This window comes from Pseudophryne corroboree, chromosome 6 (assembly GCF_028390025.1).
Source record: "Pseudophryne corroboree isolate aPseCor3 chromosome 6, aPseCor3.hap2, whole genome shotgun sequence".
In the NCBI taxonomy this organism is placed as follows: Eukaryota; Metazoa; Chordata; class Amphibia; order Anura; family Myobatrachidae; genus Pseudophryne; species Pseudophryne corroboree.
Window position 1 is genome coordinate 394015601 of NC_086449.1, and position 27680 is coordinate 394043280.

At 45.8% G+C, this 27680-nt stretch overlaps 1 protein-coding gene across 1 annotated transcript in view; it reads left to right on the plus strand.

Moving 5' to 3' along the window:
- The window catches only part of LOC134932422 (store-operated calcium entry regulator STIMATE-like), a 215521-nt gene that overhangs the window by 1067 nt on the left and 186774 nt on the right, over positions 1–27680 (plus strand). The gene's annotated exons all lie outside the window — the stretch shown is intronic.

A 27680-nucleotide genomic window follows, 5' to 3' on the forward strand; every position in this document is an offset into this window, starting at 1 on the left:
CATTTCAGTCGTACTGGTTGCCGCAGAGTGATTGACATGAAGTGGGTGTTTCTTGGTGTCAACTGACCGATATCAGGGAGTGTTCTGAAAAACGCAGGCGTGCCAGGAAAAACGCAGGCGTGGCTGGGCGAACGCAGGGAGTTTTTGTGACGTCAAAACAGGAACTGAACAGTCTGAAGTGATCGCAAGCGCTGAGCAGGTTTAGAGCTACTGTGAAACTGCACAGAAAAACTTTGTAGCCGCTCTGCAATCCTTTCGTTCACACTTCTGCTAAGCTAAAATACACTCCCAGTGGGCAGCGGCATAGCGTTTGCACGGCTGCTAAAAACTGATAGCGAGCGAACAACTCGGAATGACCACCATTGTCTGCTACCTAGGCTTAGCATAATATTCCTTTAAACCGGGACACTCCTGAATTACATTTTTGTGGTGTGGCTGATTATAACCAGGTGAAATGCAGGCTTGAAGTCAGCCAGCCACAGAACTTATGTAATTCATGAGTGACCCCGTTTAAAGGACTAATATGGTAAGCCTACCGCTAACCAAGCACAGTCGCAACATGTCAGTCTCTTCACTGTGGAGCACATGCACAATACTACAGAATACATACTATATCCCGGTGGTTGGATGTCGGCAGCCAGGGCCTAACCCTAACACCTGCTTGTGCCTAGCCCTATCCCGTATCCCAGTACTCGCTTTCGTGATGTCGGCTGTCATTGATCCGGGGGCCGGTCTCCTGAGTGGTGTCGGGATTTAGGCGTCAGTTACTTGACCGCCAGAATCTCAACAGCCCAGTACTACTCATAGGATATGTACATGATTCTTCAACCTGAGGTTGTATAGCTGCTGCTGAACAACAACTGCCAGTGGAGTGCACCCTGCCAGCTTCCACCTCACCCACTCCTCTCCCATTTAAATCTCTGACCTTATCTCCCTTTACACTCCCACTTGTCCTCTTCGCTCTGCTAATGCACGCCGCCTCTCCTGCCGACTGATTACTTTCTCCCACTCCTACCTTCAAGATTTCTCACATGCTGCTCCCTTTCTCTGAAATTCCCTACCTCTCCCGCTCTCTACAAAACTTCCAACGGGCTCTCACGACCCACTTCTTCATCAAACCCAGCCAAATCTCATCCTAACCCTCTGTTCCATGCTCTCTGACTACCCCATCTGTGTCACCCTGTCTGTCTGACCATCCTATTTAGAATGTAAGCTCTCACAAGCAGGGACCTCAATCCTCGTGCTTATCCTTCTTCTCTTACTAAAACATCCTTCACGGCACCTGCAGTTTTCTGCCACCCTGATACTTTTGTCAGTGTTTATTTACGCTGTACTTGTCCTATATTGTCTTTAACTGTAAGTCACTATTGTCCTGCTTTGATTTTTCATTAATGTACTCTGTAATTGGGTGCTGCAGATCCTTTGTTGTGCATTATTATTATTATTATTATTATTATTATTATTATTATTATTAACACTAGTGTGGGGTATTTCCCAGTTCATCAAATGAGTAAATACATTATTTTCAGAATGTAATTGCAAGAAAAGGACACAGGCCCTCATTCCGAGTTGTTCACTCGTTGCCGAGTTTCGCTATATTGCGATTAGTCGCTTACTGCGCATGCGCAATGTTCGCAGTGCGTCTGCGCCAAGTAAATTTGCTAAAAAGTTATGTATTTTACTCACGGCATAACGAGGATTTTTCATCGTTCTGGTGATCGGAGTGTGATTGACAGGAAGTGGGTGTTTCTGGGCGGAAACTGCCTGTTTTATGAGTGTGTGCGGAAAAACGCTGCAGTTTCTGGGAAAAATGCGGGAGTAGCTGGAGAAACGGGGGAGTGCCTGGGCGAACGCTGGGTGTCTTTGTGACGTCAAACCAGGAACGAAACTGACTGAACTGATCGCAGTGGCAGAGTAAGTGTCGAGCTACTCAGAAACTGCAAAGAAATTTCTATTTGCAATTATGCGAATCTTTCGTTCGCAATTCTGCAAAGCTAAGATACACTCCCAGATGGCAGCGGCTTAGCGTGTGCAATGCTGCTAAAAGCAACTAGCGAGCGAACAACTCGAAATGAGGGCCACAGTGTTCAGATGGAATCCATTCTTGCTGCCCTGCTTCTTAATTTGGAAAGGAGTCCCAGGTTGCTGTTCGGCTTCCTCTCTCGGAGATTAGTATCTTTGTGTGCATGTGTATATCCCAGTTCGTGCATGCGTACTGACACCGCTGAGTCAGAATCTATAGTATTAAGGGAGTAATTCAGAGTTGATCACAGCAGCAAACTTTTTAGCAGTTGGGCAAAACCATGTGCACTGCAGGGGAGGCAGATATAACATGTGCAGAGTTAGATTTGGGTGGGTCATTTTGTTTCTGTGCAGGGTAAATACTGGCTGCTTTATTTTTAAACTGCAATTTAGATTTCAGTTTGAACACACCCCACCCAAATCTAACTCTCTCTGCACATTTTATATCTGCCCCCCCGCCCCCCCCCCTCGCACTACACATAGGCCCTCATTCCGAGCTGATCGCTAGCTGCTGTTGTTCGCTGCGTATCGATCATTTAAAAAAATGGCTAGACTAAGCATGCATATGGGCCGCGATGCGCAAGCTCGGCGTACGGGTACATTGTTTTGCACTGGTTCTAGCAACGATTCCATTTGCTCAGCCGATCGCAAGGAGATTGACAGGAAGTGGAAGTTTATGGGTGTCAACTGACCGTTTTCTGGGAGTGTTTGGAAAAACGCAGGCGTGTCCAGGCGTTTGCAGGGCAGGTATCTGACATCAATTCTGGGACCTTCGTCGCAGCAATCATTGCACAGAATAAGTAACTACAGGGCTGGTCTTGTTTTACACAATGTTTTTGTGCCGCTCGGCTACACAGGCGTTCGCACTCTTGCAAAGCGAAAATACACTCCCCCCATGGGCGGCGACTATGTGTTTGCACGGCTGCTAAAAGTAGCTAGCGAGTGATCAACTTGGAATGAGGGCCATGGTTTTGCCCATCTGCTAACAAATTTACTGCTGTGATCAATTCTGAATTAGGCCCAAAGTGTTACTGATGTGGTAGAAGGGGTGATAGGGATTGTTGAATCCGCTGTCCTGTATACTGGAGCAATGTTGAATGCTATGGTTTTTAGTATCCAATACTGCTACTGGGAGCGAGTTGGATAATAATACCCCTTTCAGACCACATAACCGGGTCGCACCTGGGATTTGTTCCCGAGTTGTTCCCAGGTGTGACCCTGCGGAGACCCTTCCAGAATGAAAGCCTGTCCCAGCTTATTGCCGGGTAGATAACATCACCACTGACGTGTACCCGTTCACACTGCACCATGAGCTGGGTTGAATACGTGTTCTACCCTGCTTGCTACCAGAGTTTAAATACTGGACCCCAGTTATTTCAACTGGGTCCTTTCTGGCTGCACTGCAACCCGGGTTGCTGCGTGTTCACATGCAATAACCTGGGTCATTGCTCTCTGTCTGTAAGGGGTAAAAATTAGCACTAGGGATACATGTTATCACATATGTGTAACCTTGTAATAATAGAAATTAGTTTCTGATGTGCATTATGAGTCTGCTGGATTTTCTTTCCTTCAGTTAATTTGTTTGATAAGGACTTTGGCTAAAATTGACCGATTTTGTCATACATGCAGGTCTGGTAACAGCAGGGTACAAGGGGGATACTTGTACCGGGCCCTATGTTCTGTTCTGAAGGACCTCAACCACTTATGGGGCCACCAGCCCATCAATATAGAGAGACTGGGTCTAAGAATATTTTATTAAATACCCTTGCTGCCTGATGCAGCAATTCAAACAAACTCCACTAACCCACCTGCTTACCCCATAGTGTAGTATCTTGGGAGAACCACCAATGTGCAGCGCAGGTGTGTGAGTGTACTGTACATGGGCAGACTAGATGGGCCAAGTGGTTCCTGTCTGCCATCAAATTTTGTGTGTGAGTAAGCTGCTTACAGCATCAGATCTGTGGACACAGTGATTCAGAAGCACTAGACACCCACGCAGGGAGACTGACATACAGTAGCATGCCTCAATGTGCTGTGACCCCTTTACACTCTTGTGCGCATGCATGCTTTCCTTTTCCTGAAAATCACAAACTTTCTGCAATCCGTGGCATTATTAGCACTCCTGTTTCCATGTGATTTATTGTGCTTGGAGTAAAATGGCTCATTTACACACCTTTTTAAAATATTGGTTATTTCCAAAACAAAACGAATGTTTTAATTATCTCTGATAACTTCTTTAAATAAATAAATATTATCATTGCTTGTTGTTACTCTATTGTTTCAAGGCTAAACTGAATAGTAGGAGTAATGTATGACCTCTATGCATACAGAAATGTTCTTTATCAGTAAGACTACTTTGTACGCACAAGCAACTTTATGGTATTCCTATTTATGGTGACTACAAGTTGGGATATATTATTAATAGTTTGTATTATAATCAGTTACATTGTGAATGTAGTCACAAGATGAACATTAGTAGGCTGCAGTGTATATGGAAGTTATCCAGCAGCCAGGTGGCTAATGCAATGAACAGTTGAATGTTTTTGCAGTGTGCAGTAATGTTGCTGTTTAGTTGTCTGGTCAGTGACAGGATTGACAGATATTTGCCATTATAAGCTCTCATCATATTTGGATCTGTCCTTCTTATGAACAACTGGCCCTAGTGACTGAGTACCTGAGGGGGCGATAGGCAGATAAGAGGCATTCCTAATTAAATATGGGAAAGACCGACTGCTCCGCTTCATATGGTGATTGCAGTAGGTCGGATGGTGTATAAAAATGAAAGTGGCAAAGAAGGCACATTTACAGGAGTAGGCAAATAACTTGAGATTACTTGGCTACTCTCCTGGAAAGTCTGGGAAACTCCCGGGAGAGTAGGTCAGTAACTGCATCATGCCCCCTTGCTATACAATGCCAGAGGGCAGTTCTGAAAGGGCTTGGCCAAAAACCTTCTACTATACAGTATATGGTGTTTATTAGTGATGAGCGGGTTCGGTTCCTCGGAATCCGAACCCGCCCGAACTTCACCTTTTTTTTTTACACGGGTCCGAGCGACTCGGATCCTCCCGCCTTGCTCGGTTAACCCGAGCGCGCCCGAACGTCATCATCCCGCTGTCGGATTCTCGCGAGACTCGGATTCTATATAAGGAGCTGCGCGTCGCCGCCATTTTCACACGTGCATTGAGATTGATGGGGAGAGGACGTGGCTGGCGTCCTCTCCGTAATAGAAAAGACTAAGTCTAAGAGTGACATTGTTATAATTGTGGGGAGGATTGGGGACGGGGAGCAGCTGTTAGGGAGTACAGTGCAGGGTTTTGATTATACCACCAGTGATTTTAATCCTTTGTTTCTCTGCCTGAAAAAAACGCTCCACCATATCTGTGGCTGTGCTCACTCAGTGTGCTGCACTGCTGCATGATATATCTGTGCTGAGTGCACTGCTCTGCTCACACTGCCTAATTGTGGGGACTGGGGAGCAGTTATAGCAGGAGTACAGTGCACAGTTTTGCTGACAGTGACCACCAGTCCAGTATACGTTTGTCTGCCTGAAAAACACTGTGGTGTTTTTTTTTTTTTTTCCCTTTCTTCATGCTAGTTTGTTTAGCAGTCTGCTGACAGTGTCCACCAGGTCCGTTATACAGTATAATATATATATATATATATATATATATATATATATATATATATATATATATACAGCAGTACGGTAGGCCACGGCTGTACCCAGAGCCGGATTAAGGCTATGGGGGGCCCGGGGCACTTCAAATGGCGGGGCCCCTAACAAGGAGGCAGGAAAATTTATATATATATATATATATATATATATATATATATATATATATATATATATATATATATATATATATATATACTGTATACACACACATGCATATACAGTATATGTGTGTGTATATATAATATATATACGGGATGTAGTTAGGTGACCGGCGGTCAGGAGACCACTGGTCACAATACCGACGCCAGGATCCTGACCCCTAACAATCCCGATAGTCGGCATGCCGACTAACAGGGACTATTCCTGTGTCCATGACAACCATAGAGTGGGAATAGAACCTGTGGTGAGCGCAGCACACCACCGAGCCCGCAGTGTGGCCTCCCCGGCCAACTCCAAGCCAGGATCCCACGTCAGTATGGTGACCAGCGGTCTCCTGACCACATCCCGTATGTATGTGTGTGTGTGTGTGTGTGTGTGTGTGTGTGTGTATGTATGTATGTATATATATATATATATATATATATATATATATATACACACACACACACACAATGCCAACACGCTAATAGTTCCAATTTAACAACATGACAGCATGGTAAATAAAACAACAACAAAAAACCCCAATACAGCCAGCTTACATGTTTTCTCTGCAGCTGGCAGACACAGCTCATGACACAGGAGAGTGACAGCTCGCTCCGCCACACACCCTCCGCTGGTTCCACACTCTGCAGCCTGCCGGCCAGCCAATGACTGGGCCACAGGCTGCACATTAACACACGATTGGACAGCTGAGCCGTCGCTCAGCTGTCCTGTACTTCTAAGCAGCGGCAGCGCTGTTAGGTTGCCAGGGCAACCTATAGGGAGCCGCTGAGAGCGCAGCGCCTTTACACATGATTGGACAGCTGAGCCGTCGCTCAGCTGTCCTGTACTTCTATCCGGCGCCGGCGCCGCTGCTGTTAGGTTGCCAAGGCAACCTACAGTATAGGGAGCCGCTGGGAGCGCAGCGTGGAGGTCCAAACTGTGTGCGGGTGCTGGGGGGCCCTTTTAAAATGGGGGCCCGGGGTACTTAACCCCTGGGGCCCCCCCTTAATCCGGCTCTGGCTGTACCTACCTCTGTGTCGTCAGTGCACTCGTCGTCCATAAGTATAAGTAATACTATACTATCCATCCATCTACATTGTATACCTGTGGTGTTTTTTTCTTTCTTTCTTCATACTCGTTTAGCAGTCTGCTGACAGTGTCCACCAGGTCCGTTATACAGTATAAAATATATATATATATAATATATGCAGCAGTACGGTAGGCCACGGCTGTACCTACCTCTGTGTCGTCCATAAGTATAAGTAATAATAGTATACTATCCATCCATCTACATTGTATACCTGTGGTGGATTTTAGTTGTGCGCAAAATATGGGGAACAAAAATGTGGAGGTTAAAAAAATAGGGAAAGATCAAGATCCACTTCCACCTCGTGCTGAAGCTGCTGCCACTAGTCATGGCCGAGACGATGAAATGCCATCAACGTCGTCTGCCAAGGCCGATGCCCAATGTCATAGTACAGAGCATGTAAAATCCAAAACACAAAAGATCAGTAAAAAAATTACCCAAAAATCAAAATTAAAAGCGTCTGAGGAGAAGCGTAAACTTGCCAATATGCCATTTACGACACGGAGTGGCAAGGAACGGCTGAGGCCCTGGCCTATGTTCATGGCTAGTGGTTCAGCTTCACATGAGGATGGAAGCACTCATCCTCTCGCTAGAAAAAAGAAAAGACTTGCGGCAAAAGCACAGCAAAGAACTGTGCGTTCTTCGAAATCACAAATCCCAAAGGAGAGTCCAATTGTGTCGGTTGCGATGACCTTCCCAACACTGGACGGGAAGAGCTTGCGCCTTTCACCATTTGCACCATTGCAAGTGTTGAAAGGAGCACCCGCAGTCCAGTTCCTGATAGTGAAATTGAAGATGTCAGTGTTGAAGTACACCAGGATGAGGATATGGGTGTTGCTGGCGCTGGGGAGGAAATTGACAAGGAGGATTCTGATGGTGAGGTGGTTTGTTTAAGTCAGGCACCCGGGGAGACACCTGTTGTCCGTGGGAGGAATATGGCCATTGACATGCCTGGTGAAAATACCAAAAAAATCAGCTCTTCAGTGTGGAAGTATTTCAACAGAAATGCGGACAACAGGTGTCAAGCCGTGTGTTGCCTTTGTCAAGCTGTAATAAGTAGGGGTAAGGACGTTTACCACCTCGGAACATCCTCCCTTATACGTCACCTGCAGCGCATTCATAATAAGTCAGTGACAAGTTCAAAAACTTTGGGCGACAGCGGAAGCAGTCCACTGACCAGTAAATACCTTCCTCTTGTAACCAAGCTCGCGCAAACCACACCACCAACTCCCTCAGTGTCAATTTCCTCCTTACCCAGGAAAGCCAATAGTCCTGCAGGCCATGTCACTGGCAAGTCTGACGAGTCCTCTCCTGCCTGGGATTCCTCCGATGCATCCTTGAGTGTAATGCCTACTGCTGCTGGTGCTGCTGTTGTTGCTGCTGGGTGTCGATTGTCATCCCAGAGGGGAAGTCGGAAGACCACTTGTACTACTTCCAGTAAGCAATTGACTGTCCAACAGTCCTTTGCGAGGAAGATGAAATATCACAGCAGTCATCCTGTTGCAAAGCGGATAACTGAGGCCTTGACAACTATGTTGGTGTTAGACGTGCGTCCGGTATCCGCCGTTAGTTCACAGGGAACTAGACAATTTCTTGAGGTAGTGTGCCCCCGTTACCAAATACCATCTAGGTTCCACTTCTCTAGGCAGGCGATACCGAGAATGTACACGGACGTCAGAAAAAGACTCACCAGTGTCCTAAAAAATGCAGTTGTACCCAATGTCCACTTAACCACGGACAAGTGGAGCAGGGCAGACTCAGGACTACATGACTGTGACAGCCCACTGGGTAGATGTATTGCCTCCCGCTGCAAGAACAGCAGCGGCGGCACCAGTAGCAGCATCTCGCAAACTCATTCCTAGGCAGGCTACGCTTTGTATCACCGCTTTCCAGAATACGCACACAGCTGAAAACCTCTTACGGCAACTGAGGAAGATCATCGCAGAATGGCTTACCCCAATTGGACTCTCCTGGGGATTTGTGGCATCGGACAACGCCAGCAATATTGTGCGTGCATTACATCTGGGCAAATTCCAGCACGTCCCATGTTTTGCACATACCTTGAATTTGGTGGTGCAGAATTATTTAAAAAACGACAGGGGCGTGCAAGAGATGCTGTCGGTGGCCAGACGAATTGCAGGCCACTTTCGGCGTACAGGCACCGCGTACAGAAGACTGGAGCACCACCAAAAAAACCTGAACCTGCCCTGCCATCATCTGAAGCAAGAGGTGGTAACGAGGTGGAATTCAACCCTCCTATATGCTTCAGAGGATGGAGGAGCAGCAAAAGGCCATTCAAGCCTATACATCTGGCCACGATATAGGCAAAGGAGGTGGAATGCACCTGTCTCAAGCGCAGTGGAGAATGATTTCAACGTTGTGCAAGGTTCTGCAGCCCTTTGAACTTGCCACACGTGAAGTCAGTTCAGACACTGCCAGCCTGAGTCAGGTCATTCCCCTCATCAGTCTTTTGCAGAAGAAGCTGGAGGCATTGAAGGAGGAGCTAAAACAGAGCGATTCCGCTAGGCATGTGGGACTTGTGGATGGAGCCCTTCATTCGCTTAACCAGGATTCACGGGTGGTCAATCTGTTGAAATCAGAGCACTACATTTTGGCCACCGTGCTCGATCCTAGATTTAAAACCTACGTTGGATCTCTCTTTCCAGCAGACACAAGTCTGCAGGGGTTCAAAGAACTGCTGGTAAGAAAATTGTCAAGTCAAGCGGAACGCGACCTGTCAACATCTCCTCCTTCACATTCTCCCGCAACTGGGGGTGCGAGGAAAAGGCTACGAATTCCGAGCCCACCCGCTGGCGGTGATGCAGGGCAGTCTGGAGCGACTGCTGATGCTGACATCTGGTCCGGACTGAAGGACCTGCCAACGATTACTGACATGTCGTCTACTGTCGCTGCATATGATTCTCTCACCATTGAAAGAATGGTGCAGGATTATTTGAGTGACCGCATCCAAGTAGGCACGTCAGACAGTCCGTACGTATACTGGCAGGAAAAAGAGGCAATTTGGAGGCCCTTGCAGAAACTGGCTTTATTTTACCTAAGTTGCCCACCCTCCAGTGTGTACTCCAAAAGAGTGTTTAGTGCAGCCGCTCACCTTGTCAGCAATCGGCGTACGAGGTTACTTCCAGAAAATGTGGAGAAGATGATGTTCATCAAAATGAATTATAATCAATTCCTCCGTGGAGACATTCACCAGCAATTGCCTCCAGAAAGTACACGGGGACCTGAGATGGTGGATTCCAGTGGGGACGAATTAATAATCTGTGAGGAGGGGGATGTACACAGTGAAAGGGGTGAGGAATCGGAGGATGATGATGAGGTGGACATCTTGCCTCCTGTAGAGCCAGTTTGTGCAAGGAGAGATTGATTGCTTCTTTTTTGGTGGGGGCCCAAACCAACCAGTCATTTCAGTCACAGTCGTGTGGCAGACCCTGTCGCTGAAATGATGGGTTGGTTAAAGTGTGCATGTCCTGTTTATACAACATAAGGGTGGGTGGGAGGGCCCAAGGACAATTCCATCTTGCACCTCTTTTTTCTTTAATTTATCTTTGCATCATGTGATGTTTGGGGAGTATTTTTTGGAAGGGCCATCCTGCGTGACACTGCAGTGCCACTCCTAGATGGGCCAGGTGTTTGTGTCGGCCACTAGGGTCGCTTAGCTTACTCACACAGCTACCTCATTGCTCCTCTTTTTTTTCTTCTTTGCGTCATGTGCTGTTTGGGGAGTATTTTTTGGAAGGGCCATCCAGCGTGACACTGCAGTGCCACTCCTAGATGGGCCAGGTGTTTGTGTCGGCCACTAGGGTCGCTTAGCTTACTCACACAGCTACCTCATTGCGCCTCTTTTTTTTCTTCTTTGCGTCATGTGCTGTTTGGGGAGTATTTTTTGGAAGGGCCATCCTGCCTGACACTGCAGTGCCACTCCTAGATGGGCCAGGTGTTTGTGTCGGCCACTAGGGTCGCTTAGCTTACTCACACAGCTGCCTCATTGCGCCTCTTTTTTTTTTCTTCTTTGCGTCATGTGCTGTTTGGGGAGTATTTTTTGGAAGGGCCATCCTGCGTGACACTGCAGTGCCACTCCTAGATGGGCCAGGTGTTTGTGTCGGCCACTAGGGTCGCTTAGCTTAGCCATCCAGCGACCTCTGTGCAAATTTTAGGACTAAAAATAATATTGTGAGGTGTTCAGAATAGACTGAAAATGAGTGTAAATTATGGTTATTGAGGTTAATAATACTATGGGATCAAAATGACCCCCAAATTCAATGATTTAAGCTGTTTTTTTTAGGGTTTTTTGAAAAAAACACCCGAATCCAAAACACACCCGAATCCGACAAAAAAAATTCGGTGAGGTTTTGGCAAAACGCGTTCGAACCCAAAACACGGCGGCGGAACCGAACCCAAAACCAAAACACAAAACCCGAAAAATGTCCGGTGCACATCACTAGTGTTTATACAGGGTGTCTGAAAAGTTACTGTGCACTGAATTTAGTAATGTAATAATGCAGCAATAATTTGAATGGGATTTACAATGATGCTCTACGTGGAAGCAGTGGCATCACTACAGGGGTACCGGCTGCACTCGGGTGTCACCCGCTGACTCGTCTTCTGTGACAGGAGCTGGGTGCTGCACTGTAACATTACATGCAGCGCTCTTGTCACAGTGTAGGAGCCGGCACTGCATACATTCTCCGGAGGCAGCACAGCAACTCTGGGACCTCCCGCCGTGACGAAAATAGGGGTTCAACTGTAAAACCATGCCCCTTCCCTTTGGGGGTAATGCTGCTTTTTCAACGGTGCATACTGTATCTGATGCCATCTGACTTATGTCTGTGGGGAGAATTGAAGGGAAAGGTGTATGCAGGTAATCCGCATTCACTTCAGGAGCTACAGGCTGCAATTACTACCAACATCCAACAAATCGCACCACCTACCCTGGAGAAAGTATTCGCCTACATGCAGAAGTGTGTGCAGACACGCATGGACATTGATGGAGCCCATTTTCAACATCTCCTGTAGAAACCAGTTTGACATGGTAAGTATTGCTTTCAGTGCACAGTAACTTTTCAGACACCATTGGGGTCTATTCATGAAGCAATGAAAACCGTGAAGAAACAGACCAGTGGAGAAGTTGCCCATGGCAACCAATCAGCATCTCCCTTACATTTTATACAATGTACTTGATAAAGGCTTCCCTCAAAGCTGATTGGTTGCCATGGGCAGTTTCTCCACTGGTCCTTTTCTCCACTCTTTTCACTGCTTCATGAATAGACCCCATTGTACTTTTCTGTTTCCTTTTAATATAATATAGCAACATACACTTTTAACTATGTTTAACTGAAACAGTTTAAATGATAGCCTTGATTTTTAATCCTGTTCATATATAGGTATTTTCTTTAACTGTGCTTCCTTTTCATATAAAACTTACCCTGTCTTTTAATGGCATCTTTGCTTTTTTTTCTGTTGGAATTTTCATTTAACCCTTTCGCTGCTAAGGTGTGTGTTTTTTAGCCTTTTGCTGATGCCACTTTTCGAAGTTCATGCTTGTCAAATTCCAACCTCAATACCATTACATTAATTATAGCTTGGTGATTTCTGAAAATGGCACTAATATTTTTCTACAAATCAAATCAAATTTAGCACCGTAAAGTTAACCAAAAGCGTTGTTGTTGTTATTACAAAGAAATACTTTGGGGTACATTTACTAAGATTCGTATTTTCCAAATTCATGTCAAAGTTCAATCACGAATGACATCGACAGTGTAAAATTGCAACTTTTTGAATTGATTACGATGGATTTACTAAGCTGTCGTATTCGGGTTTTTCTTTTGTTCCGATGTCGATGTCATTCGTGGTTTTTTACCTATTTTTACGGCAGTGATTAGCAAAACACTGCCGACTTTTTTTACAATCAATCTCGGCCGGATCTGTGTGATCCGTGCTGGGGTTTTTTTTTTTTTTTTATTAAACACTGTAAAATCATTAAAAAAATTGCGTGGGGTCCCCCCTCCTAAGCATAACCAGCCTCGGGCTCTTTGAGCCGATCCTGGTTGCAAAAATATGGGGGAAAAAATGACAGGGGTTCCCCCATATTTAAGCAACCAGCATCGGGCTCTGCGCCTGGTCCTGGTCCCAAAAATACGGGGGACAAAAAGAGTAGGGGTCCCCTGTATTTTTAAAACCAGCACCGGGCTCCACTAGCTGGACAGATAATGCCACAGCCGGGGGTCACTTTTATATAGTGCCCTGCGGCCGTGGCATCAAAAATCCAACTAGTCACCCCTGGCCGGGGTACCCTGGGGGAGTGGGGACCCCTTCAATCAAGGGGTCCCCCCCCCCCCCAGCCACCCAAGGGCCAGGGGTGAAGCCCGAGGCTGTCCCCCCCCATCCAATGGGCTGCGGATGGGGGGGCTGATAGCCTTTGTTGTAAAAGAAAAGATATTGTTTTTAGTAGCAGTACTACAAGTCCCAGCAAGCCTCCCCCGCATGCTGGTACTTGGAGAACCACAAGTACCAGCATGCGGCGGAAAAACTGGCCCGCTGGTACCTGTAGTACTACTACTAAAAAAATACCCAAAAAAAGACAAGACACACACACCGTGAAAGTATAATTTTATTACATACATACACACATACACACATACATACATACTTACCTTAAGTTCCCACGCAGGTCGGTCCTCTTCTCCAGTAGAATCCAAGGGGTACCTGTTGAAGAAATTATACTCACGAGATCCAGGGGTCCAGGCTCCTCGGCAAATCCAGGGTTAATCCACGTACTTGAAAAAATTAAAAAAACGGTGTCCCGACCACGAACTGAAAGGGGCCCATGTTTGCACATGGGTCACCTTTCCACGAATGCCAGAAACCCACTTTGACTTCTGTCTAAGTGGGTTTCTTCAGCCAATCAGGGAGCGCCACGTTGTAGCACTCTCCTGATCAGCTGTGTGCTCTTGTCCTCACTGACAGGCAGCACACGGCAGTGTTACAATGTAGCGCCTATGCGCTACATTGTAACCAATGCTGGGAACTTTCTGCTCAGCGGTGACGTCACTTTAGGTCAACCGCAGGGCAGAAAGTTCCCATCATTGGTTACAATGGAGCGCATAGGCGCTACATTGTAACACTGCCGTGTGCTGCCTGTCACTCCGTACAGGAGCACACAGCCGATCAGGAGAGTGCTACAACGTGGCACTCCCTGATTGGCTGAAGAAACCCACTTAGACATCAGTCAGAGTGGGTTTCTGGCATTCGTGGAAAGGAGTCCCATGTGAAAACATGGGGCCCCTTTCAGTTCGTGGCTCGGCTTTCCGTTTTCTTATTTTATGCAAGTACGTGGATTACCCCTGGATTTCCCGAGGAGCCTGGACCCCTGGATCTCGTGAGTATAATTTCTTCAACAGGTACCCCTTGGATTCTACTGGAGAAGAGGACCGACCTGCGTGGGAACTTAAGGTAAGTATGTATGTATGTGTGTATGTATGTAATAAAATTATACTTTCACGGTGTGTGTGTCTTGTCTTTTTTTGGGTATTTTTTTAGTAGTAGTACTACAGGTACCAGCGGGCCCGTTTTTCCGCCGCATGCTGGTACTTGTGGTTCTCCAAGTACCAGCATGCGGGGGAGGCTTGCTGGGACTTGTAGTACTGCTACTAAAAACAATATCTTTTCTTTTACAACAAAGGCTATCAGCCCCCCCATCCGCAGCCCATTGGATGGGGGGGGACAGCCTCGGGCTTCACCCCTGGCCCTTGGGTGGCTGGGGGGGGACCCCTTGATTGAAGGGGTCCCCACTCCCCCAGGGTACCCCGGACAGGGGTGACTAGTTGGATTTTTGATGCCACGGCCGCAGGGCACTATATAAAAGTGACCCCCGGCTGTGGCATTATCTGTCCAGCTAGTGGAGCCCGGTGCTGGTTTTAAAAATATGGGGGACCCCTACTCCTTTTTGTCCCCCGTATTTTTGGGACCAGGACCAGGCGCAGAGCCCGATGCTGGTTGCTTAAATATGGGGGAACCCCTGTCATTTTTCCCCCCATATTTTTGCAACCAGGATCGGCTCAAAGAGCCCGAGGCTGGTTATGCTTAGGAGGGGGGACCCCACGCAATTTTTTTTGACAAAATAAGCACTTTCCCACCCCTTCCCATTGATATACATGCACGGATCTCATGGATCCGTGCATGCCTATCCAATCACGAATAAAAAAAAAAGTCTGTTTTTTTTTTTAGCACTTTTTTACGAGTTGTAATTTTTCACGGCAGTGTTTGTTCTTTTTTTGCTTTGCACTTCTTAGTAAATGACCGAGATTCATACTTAAACAGCCGCGTTTTGACCGATGGTGTATTCATTCGTAATTTTTTACCTGAACTTGCAAAAAATTACGAATGCCCTCATCACTGCCGTGATTAGTGCTTAGTAAATTACCGAGATGACACTTTGATGAAAAAACGGCATCTCGGTCAAAATCGGGAGCTTAGTAAATTTCCCCCTTTGTATGCTTTGTTTCTACTTTAATCCACCATTCCAAAATGGCAAACAGCAGGTGTGTACACACTAGCCAATATTTTAAACGATTTCGCTCAAACTATGGGGGTCATTCTGAGCTGTTCGCTCGTTGCCGGTTTTCTCTATGCTGCGATTTGTTGCAAAATGCGCATGTGCAAGGCACGCAGGGCGCATGCGCTTAGTTATTTAACTAAAAACTTAGTAGATTTGCTGTGGATTCTGTGGCGCTTTTCAGTCGCACTGCTGATCGGTGAGTGATTGACAGGAAAGGGGCGTTTCTGGGTGGTAACTGAGCGTTTTCCGGGAGTGTGCTAAAAAACGCAGGCATGTCAGGGAAAAACGTGGGAGTCTCTGGAGAAACGGGGGAGTGTCTGGCCGAACGCAGGGCGTGTTTGTGACGTCAAAACAGGAACTAAACGGACTGAGATGATCGCAATCTGTGAGTAGGTCTGGAGCTACTCAGAAAATGCAAAGAATTATTTATTAGCAGTTCTTCTAATCTTTCGTTCGCTATTCTGCTAAGCTAAGATACACTCCCAGAGGACAGTGGCCTAGCGTGTGCAATGCTGCTAAAAGCAGCTAGCGAACGAACAACTCGGAATGAGGGCCAATATCATTCATCAACCCTTCTGAGCGATATAGTTTGTAATATCATCTAGCAAACAAACGATGAACGATTGGTCATTATCGACCCCCTCTGTCGTCTGTACATTCAGCTCAATTTGGACTTATCGTACAAAACTGCATTTACGGTCCAGCGGTAGCATGATGTCACTGAACGATATCGTTAGCGATATTGTACAGTGTGTATGCATTATATCAGCCACCCAGGAGCGTAAGAAAAACACTAGGCAGTACGGATGGAGTAATGGTTAGCATTACTGCCTCACAGCACTGAGGTCATGGGTTTGATTCCCACCATGGCTGTGTGGCGTTTGCATATTGTCCCTGTACTTACGTGGGTTTCCTCTAGAGATGTGCGGCGGGCACTTTTTTGTGTTTTGGTTTTGGATCTGGATCCTCGCTCGTGTTTTGGATCTGGATTGGTTTTACCAAAACCACCCTTTCGGGTTTTGGATCTGGATGATTTTTTATAAAAACAGCTAAAATCACAGAATGTGGGGGTAATTTTGATCCTACGTTATTATTAATCTCAATAACATTCATTTCCAGTCTATTCTGAACGGGATCGGTATGAAATCCCGCCAATCATAATCCCGACGGTCTATATACCGACACCCATTGACCGATGGTCGAAATCCCGACAAGGTCTAAATACCGACACGGACTAAATACCGACATGTAAAATACCGACAAGGTCTAAATACCGACATGTAAAATGCCGACAGGTCGAAATACCGACATGCATTTTTTGATGTTTTTTTGTGTGTATGTCGACATAAATCAACATGGACACCATATAAAGTGTACCGCGTCCCCTCGCATGGCTCGCTGCGCTCGCCATGCTTCGGGCACGGTGCCTCGCTGCGCTCGGCACACTATTATATTCCCCCTCCAGGTCCACTGGGACGGTAAAGTATGAACAAGTCGGTTTTAATGAAAAAAATCATGAAAAACTTGTGTCGGTATTTCAACCTGTCGGTATTTAGACCTTGTCGGTATTTTACATGTCGGTATTTAGTCCGTGTCGGTATTTAGACCTTGTCGGGATTTAGACCATCGGTCAATGGGTGTCGGTATATAGTCCCTCGGGATTATGATTGGAGGTAAAGTGACTGCATCCCTTCTGAACACCTCACAATATTGTTTTTAGGCCAAAAGGTTGCACCGAGGTCGCTGGATGACTAAGCTAAGTGACAAAAGTGGGTGGCACAAACACCTGGCCCATCTAGGAGTGGCACTGCAGTGGCAGACAGGATGGTAGTTTTAAAAACTATGCCCCAAAGAGCACATCATGCAAAGAAAAAAATAAGAGGTGCAAGATGGAATTGTCCTTGGGCCCTCCCACACACCCACCCTTATGTTGTATAAAAAGGACATGCACACTTTAACAAACCCATCATTTCAGTGACGGGGTCTGCCACGCTGAAATGATTGGTTTGTTTGGGCCCCCACCAAAAAAGAAGCAATTCATCTCTCTTTGTACAGACTGGCTCTACAGAGGCAATATGTCATCCTCATCCTCCGATTCCTCACCCCTTTCAGTGTGTACCTCCTCCTCTCCTCTTCCTCTTCCCACTGGAATCCACCATCACAGGTCCCTGTGTACTTTCTGAAGGCAATTGCTGGTAAATGTCTTCCTGGAGGAATTTATCATTCATTTTGATGAACATAATGTTCTCCACATTTTCTGGAAGTAACCTCCAAGCCGATCGCTGACAAGGTTACCGGCTGCACTAAACACTCTTTCGGAGTACACACTGGAGGGGAGGCAACTTAGGTAAAATAAAGCCAGTTTGTGCAAGGGCCTCCAAATTGCCTCTCTTTCCTGCCAGTATACCTACGGACTGTCTGACATGCCTACTTGGATGCTGTCACCCATATAATCCTCCACCATTCTTTCAATTGTGACAGCATCATATGCAGTGACAATAGACATGTCAGTAATCATTGGCAGGTCCTTTAGTCCGGACCAGATATCAGCACTCACTCCTGACTGCCCTGCATCACCGCCAGCGGGTGGGCTCGGAAATTTTATCCTTTTCCTCGCAGCCCCAGTTGTGGGAGAAAAGGAAGGAGAGGCTGTGGATGGGTCACGTTCCGCTTGAGTTGACAGTTTTCTCACCAGCAGGTATTTGAACCTCTGCAGACTTGTGTCTGCCGGAAAGAGAGATACAACGTAGGCTTTAAACCTAGGATCGAGCACGTGGCCAAAATGTTTTGCTCTGATTTCAACATATTGACCACCCTTGAATGAAGGGCTCCATCCACAAGTTCCACATACTTAGCGGAATCGCTCCATCTTAGCTCCTTCAATTTCTCCTGCTGCTTCTGCAAAAGCCTGATGAGGGGAATGACCTGTCTCAAGCTGGCAGTGTCTGAACTGACTTCACGTGTGGCAAGTTGGAAGGGTTGGAGAGCCTTGCACAAGACTGAAATCATTCTCCACTGCGCTTGAGTCAGGTGCATTCCCCCTCCTTTGCCTATATCGTAGGTGGATGTAAAGGCTTGAATGGCCTTTTGCTGCTCCTCCATCCTCTGAAGCATATAGAGTGTTGAATTCCACCTCGTTACCACCTCTTGCTTCAGGTGATGGCAGGGCAGGTTCAGGAGTGTTTGATGGTGCTCCAGTCTTTGGCACGCATTGGCTGAATGCCGAAAGTAGGCTGCAATTTTTCGGGCCACTGACAGCATCTCCTGCACACCTCTGTCAAATTTTCAAAAAATTCTGCACCACCAAATGAATTGTATATGCAAAACAAGAGACGTGCTGGAATTTGCCCAGATGTAATGCACGCACAATGGGGGTCATTCAGAGTTGATCGCTCACTGCCGATTTCGCAGCACAGCGATCAGGTAAAAAAACGTCAAAACTGCGTATGCACTGCAATGTGCAGGCGTGTCATATGGGTACAAAGAGGATCAGTGCTGGGTGATGGGTTTAGCGAAGATTCCATTCGCACAGCCGAACGCAAGGTGATTGTCCGAAAGAGGGCGTTTATGGGTGTCAACTGACCATTTTCTGGGAGCGTTTGGGAAAATGCAGGCGTGTCCAGGCATTTGCTGGGCGGGTGTCTGACGTCAATTCCGACACCAAATAGACTGTAGTGATCGCAAAGGCTGAGTAAGTCCAGAGCTACTCTGAAACTGCACAAAATGTTTTTGCTGTGCTCGGCTGCAAAGGTGTTCGCACACTTGCAAAGTGAAAATACACTCCCCCCGTGGGCGGCGGCTATGCGTTTGCACGGCTGCTAAAAGTAGCTAGCGAACAACTCGAAATGATTCCCCCCATATTGGTGGTGTTGTCCGATATCGCAAATCCCCAGGAGAGTCTAAGTGGGGTAAGCCATTGTGTGTTGATGTACCTCAGTTTCTGTAAGAGGTTGTCAGCGGTATGGCTCTTATGGAAACTGGTGATACACAGCGTAGCCTGCCTAGGAACGAGCTGGCGTTTGTGAGATGCTGCTACTGGTGCCGCTACTGTTGTTGCTGCGGGAGGCAATACATCTACCCAGTGGGCTGTCGCAGTTATGTAGTCCTTAGTTTGCCCTGACCACTTGTTGACATGTCGATGGTTAAGTGGACACTGGGTACAACCGCATTTTTGAGGACACTTTTCTTAATGTCCCTGTACAGTCCGTTAATCGCTTTCCCAGTGAAGTGGAATCTAGATGGGATTTGGTACCGGGGAGACACTACCTCCATCAATTGTCTAAATCCCATTGCACCAATGGCGGATACCAGATGCACGTCTAACACCAACATAGCTGTCAAGGCCTCAGTTATCCGGTTTGCAACAGGATGACTGCTGTCATATTTCATCTTCCTTGCAAAGGACTGTTGGACAGTCACTTGCTTAGTTGAAGTAGTACAAGTGGTCTTCCGACTTCCCCTCTGGGATGACGATCAACTCCCAGCAGCAACAGCAGTGGCAGCAGCAACAGTAAGTGTACCACTCAAGGATCCTCCGTAGGAATCCTGGTTAGGAGAGGACTCGTCAGTCATGCCAGTGACATGGCCTGCAGGACTACTGACGTTCCTGACTGCGGAGGAAATTAACGTTGAGGGAGTTTGTGGTGTGGCTTGCAGGAGCTGGGTACAAGAGGAAGAAGGGATTTAGATGTCGGTGGACTGCTTATGCTCTTACCCAAAGTTTCTGAACTTAACAATGACTTCTGATGAATGTGCAGCAGGTGACGTATAAGGGGAGATGTTCCTAGGTGGTTAACGTCCTTACCCCTACTTATTATGGATTGACAAAGGCAACACACGGCTTGACACCTGTTGTCCGGATTGGTGGAGAAATAATTCCACACTGAAGAGGTGTCTTTTTTTGGTATTTTGCCCAGGCATGACATTAGGCTTTCTCAACCCATGGACAACAACTGTCTCCCCTGGTGCCTGATTTAAACAAACCACATCACCATCAGAATCCTCCTTGTCAACTTCCTCCTCAGCTCCAGTAACACCCATATCCTCATCCTGGTGTACTACAACAGTGACATCTTCAATTGGAATATCCGAAACTGGACTGTGGGTGCTCCTTTCAGCACTTGCAGAGGGCGTGCAAATGGTGGAAGGAGCCACCTCTTCCCTTCCAGTGTTGGGAAGGTCAGGCATCGCAACCGTCGACACACTTGGACTCTCCTTGGGGATTTGTGATACCATCTTAGGAACGCACAGTGGTTTTCTGTCCTTTTGCCAGCTTAACTCTAATAATTTTTCTAGCGGGAGGATGAGGGCTTCCATTGTCGGGTGAAGCTGAACCACTAGTCGTGAACATAGTCCAGGGCCTTGGCCGTTCCTTACGTTTCTCCTCAGACCATTTAAATTTAATTTTTGGGGTCATTTTACTGAACTTTGGCTTTTTGGATTTTACATTCCTTCTACTATGACATTGGGCATCAGCCTTGGCTGATGACGTTGATGGCATTTCATTGTCTATGTCATGACGAGTGGCAGCAGCTTCAGCACTAGGAGGAAGTGGTTCTTGATCTTTCCCTAGTTTATCCTCCAAATTTTTGTTCTCCATTATTTTTCTGGAGTTATATAACAATATGCGGTACAGGAGAGCACACCTCTACACCACACAGGGCAAACCCTGTAAAAATTATTTAGATTAAATATTAATAACCCCTTTTATTTGGAGTAAATAATAAACAGCACAGGACAGCACCACTGGACTGGATTTATATGGCAGTGCCACTGGACTAATATGGCAGTACCACTGGACTGGACTTATATGGCAGTGCCACTGGATTTATACGGCAGTACCACTGGACTGGACTTATGCGGCAGTACCACACCACTGACAACCTCTTACAAAAACTGAGGTACATCGCACAATGGCTTACACCACTTAGACTCTCCTGGGGATGTGTGATATCGGACAACGCCACCAATATGGGGGGGGTCATTCCGAGTTGTTCGCTAGCTACTTTTGGCAGCCGTGCAAACGCATAGCCGCCGCCCACAGGGGGAGTGTATTTTTGCTTTGCAAGTGCAGTGGTCCCTATCAGAGCCTGTTAATTGCTCTACCCAGCCAGATATTTCGGATTTTCCTGAGGGTATACTCCAAAAGGTAGGACTCTACCCTTTTGGTATAGACTGGCAGCTTGTCTCTACTATGCCCAGAAACCAGAGATACCCACCCTTTAGCAGCTGGTCCCTGCTCCAGGTCCACATGCCTGGTATGCAGTTTTATATTTTTGTCTGTGGATTGCTTTGGGTCCTGAACTTTAATCCCCAAGTACCTCCTGAAAGGTGGGACTCTCTAGTCTTTTATCCCATTGAAAGCTAAGGAATCTATTTCCAGGAACTGAAGATATCTGCAGTCAAGCAAGCTGCCCTCCCAATGAGAAATTATGAATATTAAGCCCACTCCACTACTCGCCCCTCCCCTGCATATTAAACACCCCCTTCCACCCTGGAAGTCATGTACCAGGGCACCTTCAATCAGCCCAATGCCCCATTCTACAGTTTAGTTTTCTCCCTCCTGACCCATCTCCCACCATCTGTGCAGTAAAGGAGTAATTAGCCGGTATTTCTGCTCCAAGTCCTACATGCTAAGCGGAAGATAGAACACCCCCTACCGACCAATGGGATACCAAAGCTGCCGCTGATGGCAACCTCCACCCCTACTGCTGGAGGATGGGTAGGGGCCCCAGTGCATTGCTTTGCCCAGGGGCCTACATGGCTGTTAAGATGGCCTTGATAGGGGTAGAGTTGCCCATAGTAAACAATTGGCTTCTACCTATTACTTTATAGAATGTACTTGATAAATTGCAACTAGAAGCTGATTTGTTGATAATGGGCAACTTCTCCACTTTTCCACTGTTTAAAAAGCTTGATACATCTCTCCCATCATCTGTCTAGATCCCCTCCAGCCCCCTGTGCTCCTCCTCAGACTGGTGTTTCAACTCCACCACTACACTTGCTCTCGCACCACAAATACAGAGGGAAAGGTCTGGAGGAGTAACCTGTCCAATACAGGTAATACTTCATAAACTAGCATGGAGAATGATAAAATAAGTTTGTAAGAGAGCATACATGAACATGTAAAAGAGAAACTACAACTACCACCTTCTGTTCCTGCTACGGCTCCCCAAGTTATTCTCAGCTTGCAGATGTTGCTATACTCCATGATGACGTGTTACTGAGTTTTGAGTAACTCTACTTATAGAGATAAAGCTATTTGGTGTCCTTCTGGACACCTGATTATGTCCACATAAACAGACTGTGCTTAATTAAATTATTTTGTCATGTTCCCTCTGAGGCTCTGTGCTGTCTAATAAATTAGTTATGATGGTGATCTCATAAAGTGTTTTTCCTGCAGGAGGGATTTTATTTTTTGTAAGAATCAGAGCAGCTTAACCCACATTGCCCTTAGAGTCAACATAATTTTACATTGTTTAGATGGCCCTGACATCCTAGTTGTGTTATTTTTTTTAAACATGTTAGACATGCTATTATATGTCAATATTGGTACTAAAATCAACACAAAATTGTATATACTTCCTTTTCAATGACCCAGACATAGATCTAGCATCTAATAAGTTACACATTTGGTATACCAGGATCTGGTCAGGATCCAGACGGTTGTGATCCCGCCTGTCGAAATAGCGGCGGCATCCCAACAAAGAGTACCATTTCTGCACCAGAATCCCGACTGTCAGTATCCCGAACGAGTGTGGACCGAACCGCCAGCCAAGTAAGCCGCCGGAAAGTCGGGGGAGGTTAGGATTAGGCTGCAGGGAAGGGAGGGTTAGGGTTAGCCTGTGGAGAGGTGGATTAGGTTTAAGCTGTGAGAAGGGCTCCTTTAGGCAGGGACGTAACTACGTGTGTGCCAGGTGTGCCTGGCACACAGCTCAGTCGCCCTGAGGGCGCAACAGCCAGCGGCATGTAATGAGTCAAATTGACTCATTACATGCCGCCTCTGCTGTGGGCCGTGCACTGCGCTGGAGAGGAGAGAGCAGCGCCGGCAGCGGAGAAAGAAAAGAGGTGGAGGGAGGGGGACTGGAGTCGCAGCAACGCTATGTAATTGGTAGTAGCGCCGCTGCAGCAGCTCCCGGTGCTGCTGTGAATGCTGGGATGCGGTTCCTCCATCCCAGAATTCACAGCGGCGCCGGGCACAGCACGAGGAGCCTGACTGCCAGCGGGGAGATGGTAAGTATCTTTTTCTCTCTTTCTCTATCCTTTCTGCCGCAAAGCGTAAAAAGGGGGACACCATCTGCCGTAATGTGTAAAAAGGGGGACACCGTCTGCCGTAATGTGTAAAAAGGGGGACTGGCTGCCACAATGTGTAAAAAGGAGGATGCTGGCTGCCGCAATGTGTAAAAAGGAGGACGCTGTCTGCCGCAATGTGTAAAAAGGAGTACTCTGTCTGCCGTAATGTGTAAAAAGGGGGACGCTGTCTGCCGTAATGTGTAATAAGGGGGACGCTGTCTGCCGTAATGTGTAAAAAGGGGGACGCTGTCTGCCGTAATGTGTAAAAAGGGAACACGGTCTGCTGTAATGTGTAAAAAAGGGGACGCTGTCTGCCGTATTGTGTAAAAAGGGCACGCTATCTGCCGTAATGTGTAAAAAAGGGGATGCTGTCTGCCGTAATGTGTAAAAAGAAGAATCTGTCTGCTGTAATGTGAAAAAGGGGCACTACCTGGTGTAGTGGCGCTACTGTGCAGTGTAATTTGAATAATGGAGACTACTGTGCACCATTGTATGAATTGGTATTATGTTGTGGCCACACCCCTTTCCCATGAAGACACGCCCCTATATTTTTGCGCACGTCTACGGTTTCCGTTAAGGGGGGGCGCTGATGCCATTTCTTGCACACAGCGCTAAAATGTCTAGTTACGGCACTGCCTTTAGGGTTAGTCTGCGGTGAGAGGGAGGCTTAAGGTTAGGGGGACATTGGGGTAAGGTAAGTATACTTACCTTTTCCATTTCAGCATCCGGACAGCCGGTATTTCCTCCCGAACGCAGTATACCTATACTAGTGTTCAGGCTAGCACCCTGCATCTTTCACAACCCACGCAGTTCCTCTTTCCTGCCTGTGGGTCACTCTCTGCTCTGGTGGTTCTAGCATTCTCTGGTCTGTATCTCCATGCTGCCCTACAGATTAGAGTGTGTTAGAAGCACCAAAGCAGAGAATGACACCCCAGGCAGGAAAGAGGAACTGCACAGTTCAAGTAGAACACTACTATACGCCCATTTTTTTTTTTTTTTTTTTTGTGACCCCAGGTCATACACAACAATAAGTAGCCACTTAGGTGGGAGGCAGGTAGGGTGAGTAACTAATATCTGTCTTCCAGCAGTGAAGATGCACAGTGGCTGCTGTGGTGCGCTTTTCAACCAAACTACTCTGCAAAACTCTCTCTAAAAAATGTACTGATGATCATGGGGCATTATCCATTCTCCCTTTAATAGACTCTGATTTGTGAAATGTGGCATCACTCAACAGATGTTTAATCGCTTCCACACCAACTACTGCACTGCGCACTACTTTTTAGTGTTTCGTTAATATCAAAATTATAGGATTTATGTATATAATTGTTAGTGGTTTAGCTTTTATCTATTATCTAGGAAAGGGTCTCTTAAAAAAGAGTAAAATTAGTGTGTTAAGTTACAGCTGAAGTACAATTGTATAGGATAGAGCCTTGGGTTGATGGTTCAGGACCAAATCTAATTATTTATGGTCAAAGTGATGGGCAAAACCAGTGCTAGTGGCTAACAATCATAAAACGTGGGCCATCAGAAGCACAACTGTACACCACCACATAACTGAACCAAAGGGTAATAGGTAGGCACAATTTACCTAATTACTAAATTACCTAATTTTCCCCAATTTTTTTTTATCCTAAAACATATTTTATCCTAGGGGTGCCATAAAAAAATGCTGACACTTTAGGGTGCCTTGATTCAAGATAGTTTGGGAACCACTGGGATAGAGGGTTGCAGCCAGGAAAAAACGGTATTTTAAATTGAGCTCAAATACAGGATGGTGGAATTCTGGAATATTTAGATCCTCAGCATGAATTGTTTCAAATGTGAATGGAGTTATCAGTGTTTTTCAACACAGACCCCAAAAAGTATAGTTGTAATACACAATAGTGTGTTCTGTGTGCAGTATATAATTTTCTTACACGTGCAGTAATTGCACTCACCTTTCATAGGTGACAAGTATGCCTTGAACAGTATTGCATCAATGTCTGCCGATGGTTGTTTTAACCCCTTAAGTGGCATGCCTGGAAAATCTTGGGGGCCAGCTGCACTGGGGAGACTGGCTATCCTGGAAGATTTCAGAGGCATGCCTCAGCTCCTCCCTCGTACTCCACTCAGGGGTGGAGTTTCACGGAATGATGCACTTGTCATTCCACAAAACTCCCCCCACCTCGAGCGGAGTAGGGGAAGAGGGATTTCAGTGCTGGTGGGCTAGCGCCCGCTAGTGACTACACACCCCCTTGGCATAGAGCATTCTCCTTGACAACGAGCATGAATCCCAGAGCGTGAAACCCCTGGAAACAAGCATGACACCCAGCATATGAAACCCCTGGCAACAGGCATGACACCCAGCCAGGGTTGGCTGGTTTAAACCAAATGTTTTTTTGTTTTAAGAAAAGCCACTCTTTTTTATCATGCTGTTAGTACAGACATGGTGCCGTGGCTTAGTAAGAAAAAAAAAAAAGCCTATCGTACTAAAAAAAAAAAAAGTGTTTTTATTCAAAATGTTTAATACTGGTGACATGCCCGATGCTTATGCTTAACTCCTTCTTGTGTGTGTGTGTGTGTGTGTGTGTGTGTGTGTGTGTGTGTGTGTTCTCTGAAAAGTGCTTTCGCATTTTCCATTTTGTATAACTATTCAGATTGATTTAATTAGAATAAGTAAGACTAATGCTTAACATGAAGTTATTTGTTTTACTTTTAAGTTCATCTATGAGTGTACTATGTACGTATTAATATGTTTAGTCCATCTACATATATTCAGATGTAATAGAAATAATAAGCTGTAAAAAAATTGGTTTTATTGATATATGTAAAATAAATCAAATCAAAGCCTTAACACATTATTAATGTTAGAAAACATTAAAATATGATTGATCGAGTTTTCTAATACAAGATTCAATTTTTTTTCCATTAAAACATACAAATAAAAAATACTATAAAAAAAAAAAAAGTTTTTTCCAACCCTGCACCCAGCGCATGAAACCCCTGGCAACGAACAGGTAATTCATTTTCAAACCAACCCTGGGAGGTGTGACATCATAGAAAAAAAAAGTCACTACTTAAGGGGTTAATAGTTTAGCATTTTTCTGTTGATAATTTTAAAATATCAGTAAAAGCCTACAATGACCAGCAGCTTTGACAGACAATCCTCTCCTTAGTAAATCTACCCCATCCATACATAATAAGGTAACACAAACATTTCTACATGCTTTTATAAATCCGTCATATAAATGTCATTTGACTTAAAGTGATCTACCAGCGTTCTAGAAATACTGTGCTTATATATTTAGTTTTGATTTAAGTGTGCTAGAAATACAAAGTAGCGTTTATTTTTTATGTTCCCCAGGCAGTTACGCTGTTAACATGATTATTGTTCTGCTGATGTAGGAGATCTGGCTTTAGTTTGTTTTTGAAACTTCAAAAGAGATGTGTGTGAATGTGGTCATTATTTCAGTCTCCCGAAGTATCACATGGTTCCATACAAAATTGAATCGTTCAGGAAACCGTCCAGTTAAAATTAAGCCTCTAAAGCTGGTTTCATTGTTTTGTTGTATAATTTGATCATCTAGATCTAAATTTTGGTATATAACTTCCAATCTGTGAAATGAATTTACAGACCTGGTGACTTTGGGGTGATAACTACTCGCTTAATAAAGCGTCCTCAACATTTTTTACAAAGAAATATAGAAGAGCCCTACGGAAGCTAAATATATAATACAGTATTCAGTTATCTCTCACTACTAATGATTATTTTCCAGTATAGCTCCTACAAGTTCACTGCTTTAGTTGCTAAACTTGTTAGGGCACATGTAAATACAGTTCATACCATATGCCAGGTGGCATTTATTCCTACAAATTTAGGCACTTTGGCCCTCATTCAGTAGATATCT